Genomic DNA, 13,383 nt, shown 5'->3' with positions numbered 1-13,383 from the left:
ATGTGAGGGCTTAAACTATAAACATTTCTTATAATCTAAGCACATGTATCATCCAGGGTTCTCAAAAAAAAAAAAATCAGTAACACCCACCCACAATGTCAAGGGTGACTTCCTTTACTTAAAGTCAACTGTTTGTAGATGCTAACCATATCTACAAAATACCTTCACAGCTACACCTAGATTACCATTTGATTAAGTCACCACGTTCTAGAGAGTAGCAAAGTTGACACATGAAACTATCACAGAACATATCTGAGAGGCTTGAGAATAAAGATACAAGAAACATAACAAGGAAAAGATTAATAAACTTGACTACTCAAAATTAAGAATTTTAGTTTATCAATATATACCATAAAGTAAAATGTAAAATATACATACACATTGTACTTTATGGTATATATGGTGTGTGTGTGTGTATATATATATACACACATATATAACTGACAAATGTTTAGTATAGTGAGAGAAAATATTCAAAATCTATGCATCTGATAAAGGATTAATATCCAGAATCTACAAGGAACTCAAACAAATTGGCAAGGGAAGAACAAATAATCCCATCAAAAAGTGTGCAAAGGATGTGAATAGACAATTCTCAAAAGAGGATATACAAACAGCCAACAAACATATGAAAGAATGCCCAACATTACTAATTATCGGGGAAATGCAAATAAAACCGCAATGAGATACCACCTTAATCCTGCAAGACTAGCCATAATTTTTGATATAAAAGTCAAAAAGTAGATGTTGGCTTGGATGTGGTGAAAAGGGAACACTTTTGCACTACTGGTGGGAATGGAAACTAGTCCAACCACTATGGAAAATAGTATGGAGATTCCTTAAAGAACTAAATGTAGAACTACCATCTGATCCAGCAATCCCACTACTGGGTATCTACCCAGAGGAAAAGTCATTATATGAAAAACACATTTGCACATGCATATTTATAGCAGCACAATTTGCAATTGCAAAAATATGAGACCAACCTAAGTACCCATCAACCAACAAGAGGATAAAGAAAATGTGGTATATATACACCATGGAATACTACTCAGCCATAAAAAGGAATGAAATAATGTCATTTGCAGCAACTTGGATGGAGCAGGAGGCCATTATTCTAAGTGGAGTAACTAAGGAATGGAAAACCAAATATTGTATGTTCTCACTTGTAAGTGGGAGCTAAGCTATGACGACGCAAAGGCCTAAGAATGATAAAATGAACTCTGGGGATTTGGTGGTGGGAAGGGTAGGAGGAAGGTGAGGGATAAAAGACTACATACTGGGTACAGTGTACCCTGCTCAGGCAATGGGTGCATCAAAATCCCAGAAATTACCACTAAAGAACTCATCCATGTAACCAAAAACCACCTGTACCCCAAAACCTATTGAAATAAAAAAGGTCCCCTGAAGTCCAAAAAAGACATATTTGACTTATTTGGTATATAAAAATCATAGAGGAAGCACTATCAAGTTAAAAAAAAAGTATATAAAGCACTTCTATAGATTAATAAGAAAAAGATAAGAACCAAAATAGAAAGTAAATAGAAAAATATGAAAAGATCCATCACATAAAAAACAAATGAACAATAAGCATACAAAAAATACTACATCTCATTAGTAATCAGGAAAATACACATTCAAGTCTCCAAAGAGATAATATTCCATATCCACTTAATGAATAAAAACTAAATTATTTGATAATACCATGCTCATAAGGATATGAATTAAGAATCTTTGTAGACTGCTAGTGGCAGGAAAACCACTACAGAAAACAATTTGGCATATTCAGATAACTGAAAAGCGTTAACAGAAATTTCACTCCTTCTCAGGTACACAAAAGAAAACTCTTTCCTCTGCATACCAGAAGGCACATCCAAAAATATTCATAGCAATGTTGTTTTATAATATAAGAAAAAATAATGGAAACAACCCAAATATCCATGAACAGAATCTTGGCTTAATAAATGGCTGGCTATTCATAGACTGGAATACTCTACTACGCCATTGCACAGCCTATAGAAACACACATACATGAGCCTTAGAAATCTATTAATTATTTTTAAAAAGCAATCTTCAGGAGAATACACACTTGTATGTGGCATTAAGATAAACTCATAGAAACAGTAGACCAGTAGTTGCCAGGGACTGGGAGGTGTGGGAAATGGAGAGATGTTGATCAATGGGTGCAAACTTTCAGTTATAAGGTGAATAAACTATGGGGATCGTATGTAAAGGATGGGTAGCTACAGATTTGTTCATTAATTTGATTGTGATAATCATTACACAATGTATACATATATCAGATCATCAGGTTGCACATCTTGAATACATACAACCTTTGTCTATTAAATGTTCTAAAGTTTTTAAAAAACAAAGCATGCAAAACTAAACATTGAGTAAAATTATAAAGATGAGCAAAAGGATTCTATAATGACGACTGAGACCATAGTTGCTTATGAGTGGAAAAAGGAGGACCAGATTGGTGAGGGAGGAATCAGACCTTTAAAGATTTCTGTTAACCCTCGGTTTATCAAATTGAGTATTCATATGCTAATGTTTGTTATGTGTTTATCCATTTTAATGTCCACATGTTATAAATATTTCTCTGTCCATACTTAAAATTTTATCACTGAAATCCTTCCAATTTGCAACACTGAAATAGCTTTAGGCTTTTTAAAAAGAGCATATTCATCCTCAACTAACAATATACTATTTCCAAAATAAGCAGGATCAGTAACTAACATCAAACTTTTAAAAAATTATATAAATTAAGAGGCTTCTAAGTGGCTCAAGATCATCCCCCTCTTCTGAGTTTTCCTATTTCCCTTCCTCTATATCTTCTGCCTATTTTTCACTTTTATTTCAACTCAGTGTAAATCATGCCAAAGGTTCATACTTTTGAAGTTGATAGTATCAACCTCATGCACTACTCTACCTTCTGGAAAAGGTGTCCGCATCCTACAGCCTCCATAGATCTTTATTTTTTGGCTTAGCATAGTGCTTACTTTTCCACATTTAATATTTAACAATAAAAATAATTATTGACTTAGACCCCTCCAATGTGGCCATTTGAAGTCATGTAATATCCTTGCCATTAAAATCTACGGTATTCTCCTAATGACACTCTATTAAAAACAAGAAGTTGTGCTTTATTTTGGACCCCTCATTTTAGGTCACATTTTGATTCTAATCTCTGTGTAGCTAAACTGGAAGGCCATGAAGATCAGTACGTAACTTAAGTTTTTTGTTTTGGTTTGGTTTTACCTCCATATCTTTTCATGCCTTTGACCTTTAGAAGATTTGCAGTGGTGAATCTAGTTTTCAAAAAATGATTGAATACTCACAAGACACTTACGCTGCTGTTGTTTTGGCCAGACCTATCTGAGATAAAAACACAGCCTTTGTGTGATAAAAACAGAGCCTTCAGAACCCATTTTTTTTTTAACGGTGCCAGACGTTCAGCTAGTAAGGTATTCAGTGCTAGGATACATAAATATTTTCCCTGTCAATGAGTGAATACAAAAATGTTTTAAAAGAGGACGACCAGAAACTTCTGTTTTGACAAACTATGAAGAAAATAAAGATCAATATTAAGCACTTTCAGCCAACAGCCCTTTGAGGCCAATGTATACCTTTAAAAATAAATAAAGTGTACCAATTATATACATTGTTCATATATTAGTTATTCTTGGGGCCAAAATTAGAAAAACAATACATATAAAATGTGGCTCATCTGTAACTTTAACTAACACTGGGTCATATATTTCCTTACCAGCTCCAAAAACACTCAGGCCCACTTAAGTCACTGAAACAAAGACATTTATATTATTATTCTTTGGGAGATGGGGGACAGGGTTAATTAATTAATTAATACTTCTACCTTTGCTAAAATCTACAGTTAGTTTATAATTTTCCTTTTTCATTAGCAAATTAGTAATCATTTTTATCAGAAACATATTTCTTTTTGGCACATTTTCAAACATGAAAAATTCCAAACTAATATACCAAAACCTAAAGACTCCAGTATTGAAACATAACTGAGTCATCCAAATGCCAAAGCTATTAGGTAGTCACAGTGATTCTAAAATTCAGTTTACTGAATACTTTTCTGAGATTTGAGAAATAGATGATAATGTCAGATCAGCATATTTACATTTCACATATGATGAAAAGCTAATGACTGTAGCAATGTAGTTATACAATCTCATTCATGAAAGGTTTACAAAAAAGAGTTCTGAAACAACTGGTATTGTAAGCAGAATAGTAGCCTCCCAAAGATATCCATATCCTAATCCCTGAAGTCTATGAATATGTTTTTACATGTTAAAAGTGACTTTGCAGATGTGATTAAATTAAGGATGTTGAGACAGGGATATTATCTCAAATTATCCGTGTAGGGCCCAATGTAATCACAAAAATCCATAGAAGTGAAGGAAGGAGGCAGGACAGACAAGAAGATTTGATGACAAAAACAGAAGTCAGACAAAGACAGAGGGATTCCGAAGGATCTCTTCTCCTAAACAATGACTGTATCAACACAAATATTACAAATTATTAAAATTTATAAGTTGCAGCCCAAGTTGTAAGCAAATGGGAGTAGTATCCCATTAACATTTTTTATCTTTGCCAAATTTGAGTGCCAGAAGGAGGGAGAAAATAAACAAGATGTTCAATTCAAAGTATTATTCAACAACCAGGAAAGGGGAGGGGAGGGGAGGAGAGGGGGGAAGGGATGGGAGGGGGAGGAGAAGGAAGTGGAGGAGAAGTAAGGGGAGGGGAAGGGGAGGGAGGGGAGTGGAAACAAGGTCGAGTTCTGGTGAGCACTCTCTTTCTAGCTTGCAGACAGGTGCCTTTGTGTCATGTGCTCACATCACCTTTGCCAGATATGTGTCTATGGAGATAAAGAGATCTCTCTCTCTCTTCTTCTTATAAGGCCACCAATCCCATTGGTATAGGATTCCACCCTTATTTCCTCATTTAGCCTAAATTACCTTTCAAAAGCCCTAATTTTTTAAATTTATTTTTTAATTTTAAGTTCCAGGGTGCACATGCAGGATGTGCAGGTTTGTTACATAGGTAAACGTGTGCCATGGTAGTTTGCTGCACCTGTCAACCCATCACCTAGGTATTAAGCCCAGCATGCATTAGCTACTTTCCCTGATTTTCTCTATCCATCAGCATCCCAGCCACCCCCAACAGACCCCAGTGTGTATTTCTCCCCTCCCTGTGTCCGTGTGTTCTCATCGTTCAACTCCCAACTTATGAGTGAGAACGTGTGGTGTTTGGTTTTCTATTCCTACATTGGTTTGCTGACAATAATGGCTTCCAGCTCCATCCTTGTCCCTGCAAAGGACATGATCTCATTCCTTTTTATGGCTGCAGAGTATTCCATGGTGTATCCATACCACATTTTCTTTATCCATTCTGTCATTGATGGGCATCTGGGTTGATTCCATGTCTTTGCTATTGTAAATAGTGCTGCAATGAACATATGCGTACATGTATCTTTATAATAGGATGATTTGTATTCCTTTGGGTATATACCCAGTAATGGGATTCCTGGATCAAATGGTATTTCTGGTTCTAAATCTTTGAGGAATTGCCACATTGTCTTCCACAATGGTTAAACCAATTTACATTCCCACCAAGAGTGTAAAAGCATTCCTGTTTCTCCACAACCTTGCCAGCATCTGATGTTTATTGGCTTTTTAATAATTGACATTCTGACTGGTGTGAGATAGCATCTCATTGTGGTTTTGATTTGCATTTCTCTAATGATCAGTGATATGAGCTTTTTTATATGTTTGTTTTAAAAGCCCTATTTTTAAATACAGTCACATCAGGTTGGGGCTTCAACATAAGAATTTTGGAGGGATACAATTCAGCCTAGAGCATTCCACCCCTGCTCCCCCAAATTAACGGCCTTCTCACATGCAAAGTACATTCATTCTAACCCAATAGCTCCAAAAATCTTAAATAATTCTAGCATCAAGTCTAAAGTCTGGAGTCTAAGCTAAATATCATCTATATCAGATATGAGTGACTCTAGGTAAAATTCATCATGAGGCAAAATTCCGTTCCATTTATGAACCTGTGAAACTACACAAGTTATGTGCTTCCAAAATGCAATGGTGGGATAGGCTCACAATATACATTCCCATTTCAAAAGGCAGAAACCAGGAGGAAGTAAGGAGTGAAGGGTCTCAAGCAAGTCCAAATTTCATTAACTCTTAAGACTCAAGGCCGGGTGCGGTGGCTCATGCCTATAATCCCAGCACTTTGAGAGGCCGAGAGGGGTGGATCTGAACTGAGGTCAGGAGTTCCAGAGCAGCCTGGCCAATATGGCAAAACCCCATCTCTACTAAAAATTAAAAATTTAGCAGGGTGTGGTAGTGCACGCCTGTATTCCCAGCTACTCCGGAGGCTGAGGCAGGAGAATTGCTTGATCCTGGGAGGTGGAGGTTGCAGTGAGCTGAGGCCACACTACTGCACTCCAGCCTGGGTGACAGAGTGAGATTTGTCTTAAAAAAAAAAAAAAATCTTAAGACTCAAAAGTAACCCTCTTTGGTTTAGTACTCTGCTCTCCAGGCACCCTAGGGCAAAAGCATCATCCCACAGCTGTGGGTTGGGGATCCTGCCCTCACGGCTCTGCCAGGCCAGGTCCTCCTGCCAAGCCTCTGGGCAGCCTTACACCTACCTAAGGCTCTGTAGGGCAGTCCTGCCTTCAAGATTTCAGGTGGAGGACTTTGAAATTGAAACAGTGGGTCTGATGATCGATGAATCAACTTTGAGGTCATTTTTTCCTCTTCTTATAGTACACATTCACAGACAAATAGCTCTATCATGCCATCCTATCAAATCCAAGAAGTCTGACAGCCCTTCCTCATTTTGTCTCTTTTCTTCTTCAGTTCATACTGGCAGTGTTTCTGCTCATATAATCACATAAACTCTTTTATTAAGTAATAGTCTAGCAACACCATTGTGTTGCCTTCAGAACGTGCTTTCTCATTTGTTACAATATAGATAGACTGAGAATTTTCTAAATCTTCAAGTTGTGGTTCCTTTTTCTTAACAATTTCTTTTGTAATTCTTCCTTTTCTTTTCTCACTTTACTATAAGCAGTAAGGAGGAATCAAGTCACTTCTTCATCACTAGGCTTAGAAATCTTCTCAACTAAATATCCATTTCTAATACTTGCAAGTTCTACCTTCCATAAACACTAGAACAGAGTTAAGCCAATTACTTTACAATTGTAATTGCCTGATGGGTTCTTGCTCTCTGCACAGATAAGACCAACTGTATTAGTCAGGGTTCTCTTAGAGGGACAGAACTAATAGGATGTATATATGTATATACATATATATATGTATATGCATAAAGGTGAGTTTATTAAGCGTTAACTTACATGATTACAAGGTCCCACAATAGGCTGTCTGCAAGCTGAGGAGCAAGGAGAGCCAGTTCAAGTCCCAAAACTGAAGAACTTAGAGTCCAATGTTCGAGGGCAGGAAACATCCAGCGCAGGAGAGAGATGTAGGCTGGGAGGCTAAGTCCATCTCGCTTCTTCACATTTTTCTGCCTGCTATGTATTTGCTGGAAGCCGATTAGATTGTGCCCACCAGATTAAGGGTGGATCTACCTTCCTTAGCCCACTGATTCAAATTTTAATCTCTTTTGGCAACACCCACGTAGACACACCCAGGATTAATACTTTGTATCCCTCAATCCAATCAAGTTGATACTCAGTATTAACCATCACACCAATTCACTAAGATAGCGGTATTACAGTAGAGAAAGAGTTTAATTAATGCAGGGATAGCCAAGCAGAAGACAGGAGTTTATTATTCAAATCAGCTTTCCCAAGAACTCAAAAGCTACTGATTTTACAGATAATATGACAGGCAGGGGGCTAGGGAATGGATGCCATTGATTGGTTGGAAATGAAATCATAGAGGTGTGGCAAACGGTCCTCATACACTTAGTTAGTCTCTCAGTTGACTTATGAGTCACAGTTCCAGGTAAAGTCAGCCAGTCACCGGAATGCAAAAGTCTGAAAAACAGATCTCAAAAGACTAATCTTAGGTTCTACAATAGTAATGTTATCTATAGGAGCAATTGGGAAAGTTACAAATCTTGTGACTTTCATTGCAGTAAATGATTATAGAAAGGCAAGCTACACCTACATTTTAGCAGAATTAAGGCCCCTTCCATAATTCTAATCTTGTGGCCTTTTATTAGACTTACAAAAGTCTAATATTACTAATATTAGTAGTCTAATATTACTAATATTACTTTTATTAGACTCTCCAAAGAAGGAGAGGGCAAGTTATAGGGAGAAACAATTATCATTTTTGTTTCAAAGGTAAACTATAAACGAAATTCCTCCCATGGTTAACTTGGCCCACCCCCAGGAATGGGAGAAGACAACCAGCCTGTGAGGCTAGAAACAAGATGGAGTCAGCCATGCTAGACTTCTCTCACTGTCATAATCTTTGCAAAGGTGGTTTCACCACTTCATAACAAGAATCACCTTTCCTCCAGTTATATTTCATATTTCTGAGTCTCACTGAATCTCACTTAACATCTATATATCTAGCACACACCTCAAAAATATTCCAGACTCTACTAATTACCCACTTCCAAAGCTGCTTCCACATGTTCAGGTAGCTGTTACATCAAAGAGATTTATTATAAGAAATAATCTCATGTGATTATGGAGACTGAGAAGTTCTAAGATCTATAGTAAGCAAGCTGAAGACCCAGGAGAGGGGACGGTAGAGTTCCAGACCAAAAGTGGCAAAGTTAAGACCAAAGAAGAGCCAATTTTTTAGTTCAAGTCTGAAGGCACAAAAAAAGAAACAAAAGGAAAGAAAAGAAAAGGAGCCCCAGCTCAAGCAATCAGGAAGGAGGAGTTCCCTCTAACTCGGACTTTTTATTCTATGTAGGTCTTCAATTGATTGGATAAGCCCACCCACATTAGAGAAAATCTGCTTTACACACTATTCTGATTCAAGTGTTAATCTCACCCTGGATCACTCTCACAGACATGCCCTGAGTAACATTTGACCAAATACCTGGGCATTCCATGTCTCATTCAAGTTGATACATAAGATTAACCACCATAAAGTCAAAAGACTTTATCTTCAATTCTATATCAGCAGGTAACAGCACATACAAATTAAGATAATTCAGGAAGGGTTTAGTAAAAGGTATGTGCAAGGTATAGGGAAATCACAAAGTCTGGTGCAATACTCAAGGAGAATGTTGAGTAAAAGGAAACACTCAGTGACACCTTGAATTAAACTGAAGCAAAGGAGCAAGGGTAATAAGCACCCAGCCTCTCTCTGTCCTCCAACATCCTGATGGGCATCCCCATTAACTGAACCCAACAGGAAGACACAGGGTATGGGGTCTCAATGACGTAGTCCACATAGGTCACCCTTGTCAATGAACAGTGAAACTCCATAAAATATTTGAAGAGATTTATTCTGAGCCAAATATGAGTGACAATGGCCTATGTCGCAGCCCTTGGAGACCATGAGAACATGTGCCCACATTGGTTGCAGATTTATTATAAGATTCACTCTGGAAAGGCAGACAACTTGAAATAGGGGTGGGGTGCGGGTGGGGCTTCCAGGTTACAGGTAGATTTAAAATTTTTCTGATTGGCAACTGGTTGAAAGAATTAAGTTATTATTTAAAGATCTGGAATTAATAGAAAGGAATGTTTGCGTTATGATGATAAGGGGTTGTGGAGACCAAAGTTTTATCATGCAGATGAAGCCTCCAGGTAGCAGACTTCAGAGAATTGATTGCAAATGGTTCTCACCAGATTTAGAGTCTGTTTCATCAGTAATTCCAAAAGGGAGGAGGGTATAATGAGGCATGTCCACCCCCTACCCCACATCATGGACTAAACCAGTCCCTCAAGTTAGCCTTGGAATGCCTTTGCCAAGAGAAAGGGTCCATTCAGATGGTCAGGGGGCTTAGAGTTTTATTTTTTGTTTACATCCTCCTGGGGTACGAAGCTGGCTAAAAGTTCAATACATAAAGACAGGTAGAAAGACTTTAAAACATTTTTGTAAAATCACAGATTTTACAGCACAAAATCTGTGATAGTAAATTTATACCTCAATAAAATGATTATTCTGCAAAAAAATATAAATTACAAAAATTGAATCCAGCAGTAGGAAAACTAAACCCACAATCATAGAAAAAGAAAAAACATTATTAAAATGTTACATCAAAAAATGGCTACTGGTCTAGATGGTTTTATTGTAATTCTTTTCCAAGGTTTCAAAGGACTATATCACATTTTTACCTAGGATAAAATGATGCAAGTATGTTTAATTAATTTTGTGAAGATACCATGCCTAATACCATCCTCAAACAAAATAAAAGTAGAAAAAGAAAAATTTTGGCAAATTTCACTTACAAGTATAAGAATTTTAAATTACTAACAAAACAAAATTAATTTCTATTTAAAAATCAAACTTTTCATTTACCCACCAAGACACAGTAGTGTCTTACCTTACTTACAAGTATTACAAAAATGATTTAATAACTGAATTTCTGTTGTCATGGATACCACACTGCTAAATTAAGCCACATGATTATTTTCATATATACATTAAAGTTTCAAAAAGAAAAGTAACTAGTGCTTTGTACAAGGTCATTTAGAATAACTGAAAAGGATACATATACATAGGAATAAAATTTAATACTTAACATCCTATTATAGCTTCCTTATTAAAATTTGTGTCAAAACAATGAAACCTAAAACCCACTATGATTATTTTAGCATCATTACGGATGTTTCTCCCATTTTAACTAGATGTCAAACATGTAAGTGAAGAAATCATCCTGGACTTTTTAAGCCCCTATAGTCACTAAGTGGCTAAGAGATGAACCACCCCTCTGTGTCCTGTCTGAATTTCTGCCTCACAGAATCATGAAAAATTATAAAATAGTTTTTTGTTTATTTTTAAGCCACTAGATTGGCATAGTGTGTTCGACTGACCAGATATGAATCAAGGGCTATAAGACTGGCTTCAGCAGAAGAGGACGAGGCCAACACAGAGGAAAAAAGGGTTGAAAGAGAGAGAAGGAGAAAAGAGATGGAGAAGGGAGGGGAGGAGAAGAGAGGGAAGGAGAGGAAAGGGCAGAGGAGAGAAAGGACTTCAATTAACAACCCCATGACCTCATTTATATTTCTAAATCCATCTGAGCATGAAGCTTTATCCTTCTCTGGACTTTCCATTTTTCAGAGCAGACAAATGCCCTTTACTGCTTAAGTAAGGCTGAGCTGGATTTCTGTCACAATAAAGAGTAACTAAAAACTCCTCCAGGTAGAGGGCCTGGTCTGGCTATTTACAGAACTCTACACAGCAGGATAACTGTTTGGCCACCAACCTTCTTAAAATACTGATGTGGATTAAAGTGAATTCTGGGAAGGTGAAGTCCACTTCAGCTAACATAGGTTTGTTTTTGTTTTCCTGGGGGAATGAGTTATGTGACAAAACTAGGTCATCAAAGTTTATAATTGGTGGAAGTATGAATATATAAGGAATTAAAATGAAGTTTAATTTTATGTCTCTTAAAATCAAAGGTTACTAGCTGTGGATATAAGTCACATAATCCATTATTACTATTTGCATTTCAGTTCTTTTTCTAAACATGTTATCATTCCTAAATCCATTTTCAGAAATCATATTTACAATTTGTAATACCTAAGAGATTTGCTGGGTTTGATACTTCTTGTCCTATAGAGGGAAGTCTTAATTATTTTTATCTAATAAGACTACCAGTATTTCTTGCATACATAGCTTTTCTCTAGCCTTTTCCTAGATATAAAAAATTATCTTTGAATCCTACCCTCTTATTAACCACATCCATTTGCCATAATTTTGCACCAGTTGTGGTGACTTTCACAAATGCATCAGGCTGGGTGCTGTGGCTCATGCCTGTAATTTCAGTGTTTTGGAAGGCAGAGGTGGTAGAATCACCTGAGGCCAGGAGTTCAAGACCAGCCTGGGCAACATAGCAAGACCCCACTTCTACAAAAAATTTGAAAATTAGCCAAGCGTGGTCATGCATGCCTATAGTCCTACCTACTCAGGAGGCTGAGGGGGAAGGATCACTTAAGCCCAGGAGTTCAAGGCTGCAGTGAGGTATGATCACACCACTGCACATCAACCCTGGTGACAGAGGGAGACCCTATCTCTAAAACAAAACAAAATACACACACACAAACATACTTCATTGGTTCTACAAATCTTAGGAAATAATAACCCATTGGACACAGTGTTATAAAAACAACCTTGTACTATATTACAATGAAAAATAATAATAAACAGGCTCTAAACCAGACTGACTGTAGAAGAGACAGAAGGAAGAGAAAAATCACCTTGTTGCTCAGTCATTATGAAATCAGCTGGGTGTCAAATCAATGACCAGCAAAGAATGTGGCAAGTGCCCAGAGAGCTTGATCAAACAGATCAATTCAAACATTTCCTTCATTCATTCAACAACAAAGCCACCAACATTTAAATGAGAATTTAATCAAGAGTAGATTTATTCCTAAACATTAATCAATCTGTAATTCAATTACAAAAACTAGGCAACAGATAACCACGTATATTTGAGAAAGATTTTTTAGCTTTCAAATGTGCTTGGCTCATTTTGAGAATATTAAAAAGAAAATATTAAAATGGTGAAATGTGTTTAAAACCTCACAATGTTACAGATATTGTGCCTAGTAACAAAATAATCAAATACTCAAAAGTCTTTTGAAAATAAGAGCTGATGTAAACATATAAGTGTATGCATATGAAATATGACAGCAAGAGGGTTAAAGGAAAAGGCATAAAGGTACTTATAATAAACTGCAGTCTCTCTTCTTATAGGCCCTTTATTTTACCTGTGGAATATCAGTTAAATTTCACTTCAGTAACAGAGAAAACACACACACATACACACACACACACGCAGAGAGATTAAAACTAACGTTTAAAAGTTGTGGATGGGACTCTTTTTAAAGTGATGGAATACTCTGATGTGAACTACATTTCAAAAGACTAGCTAATTCCTTCCTCTGGAATTAATGTCCATATGACCAGAGTTGGAACATAAATACCTCAGCTCTTTTGGCCCTTGACCAGGATAACATGCAGTGGCCAAAGGCGTAGTAACATACCCTAATTGACTGCCTTCTACCCTGTTTTACTTTCCTACTCCCATAACAGAATTTTCTAGTATCACTTCCCAAATAAACTACTTGAACACAAAACTTTATTTCAGCGTACAATTTTGGAGACTCCAAATTAAAACATGTAACGAGAACATTTCTTTATTCTTCTGAATTTCTGTTAACATTTTATAATT

This window comes from Pan paniscus, chromosome 12 (genome assembly GCF_029289425.2).
Source record: "Pan paniscus chromosome 12, NHGRI_mPanPan1-v2.0_pri, whole genome shotgun sequence".
Taxonomy (NCBI): domain Eukaryota; kingdom Metazoa; phylum Chordata; class Mammalia; order Primates; family Hominidae; genus Pan; species Pan paniscus.
Note: the sequence above shows the minus strand (reverse complement) of the source record.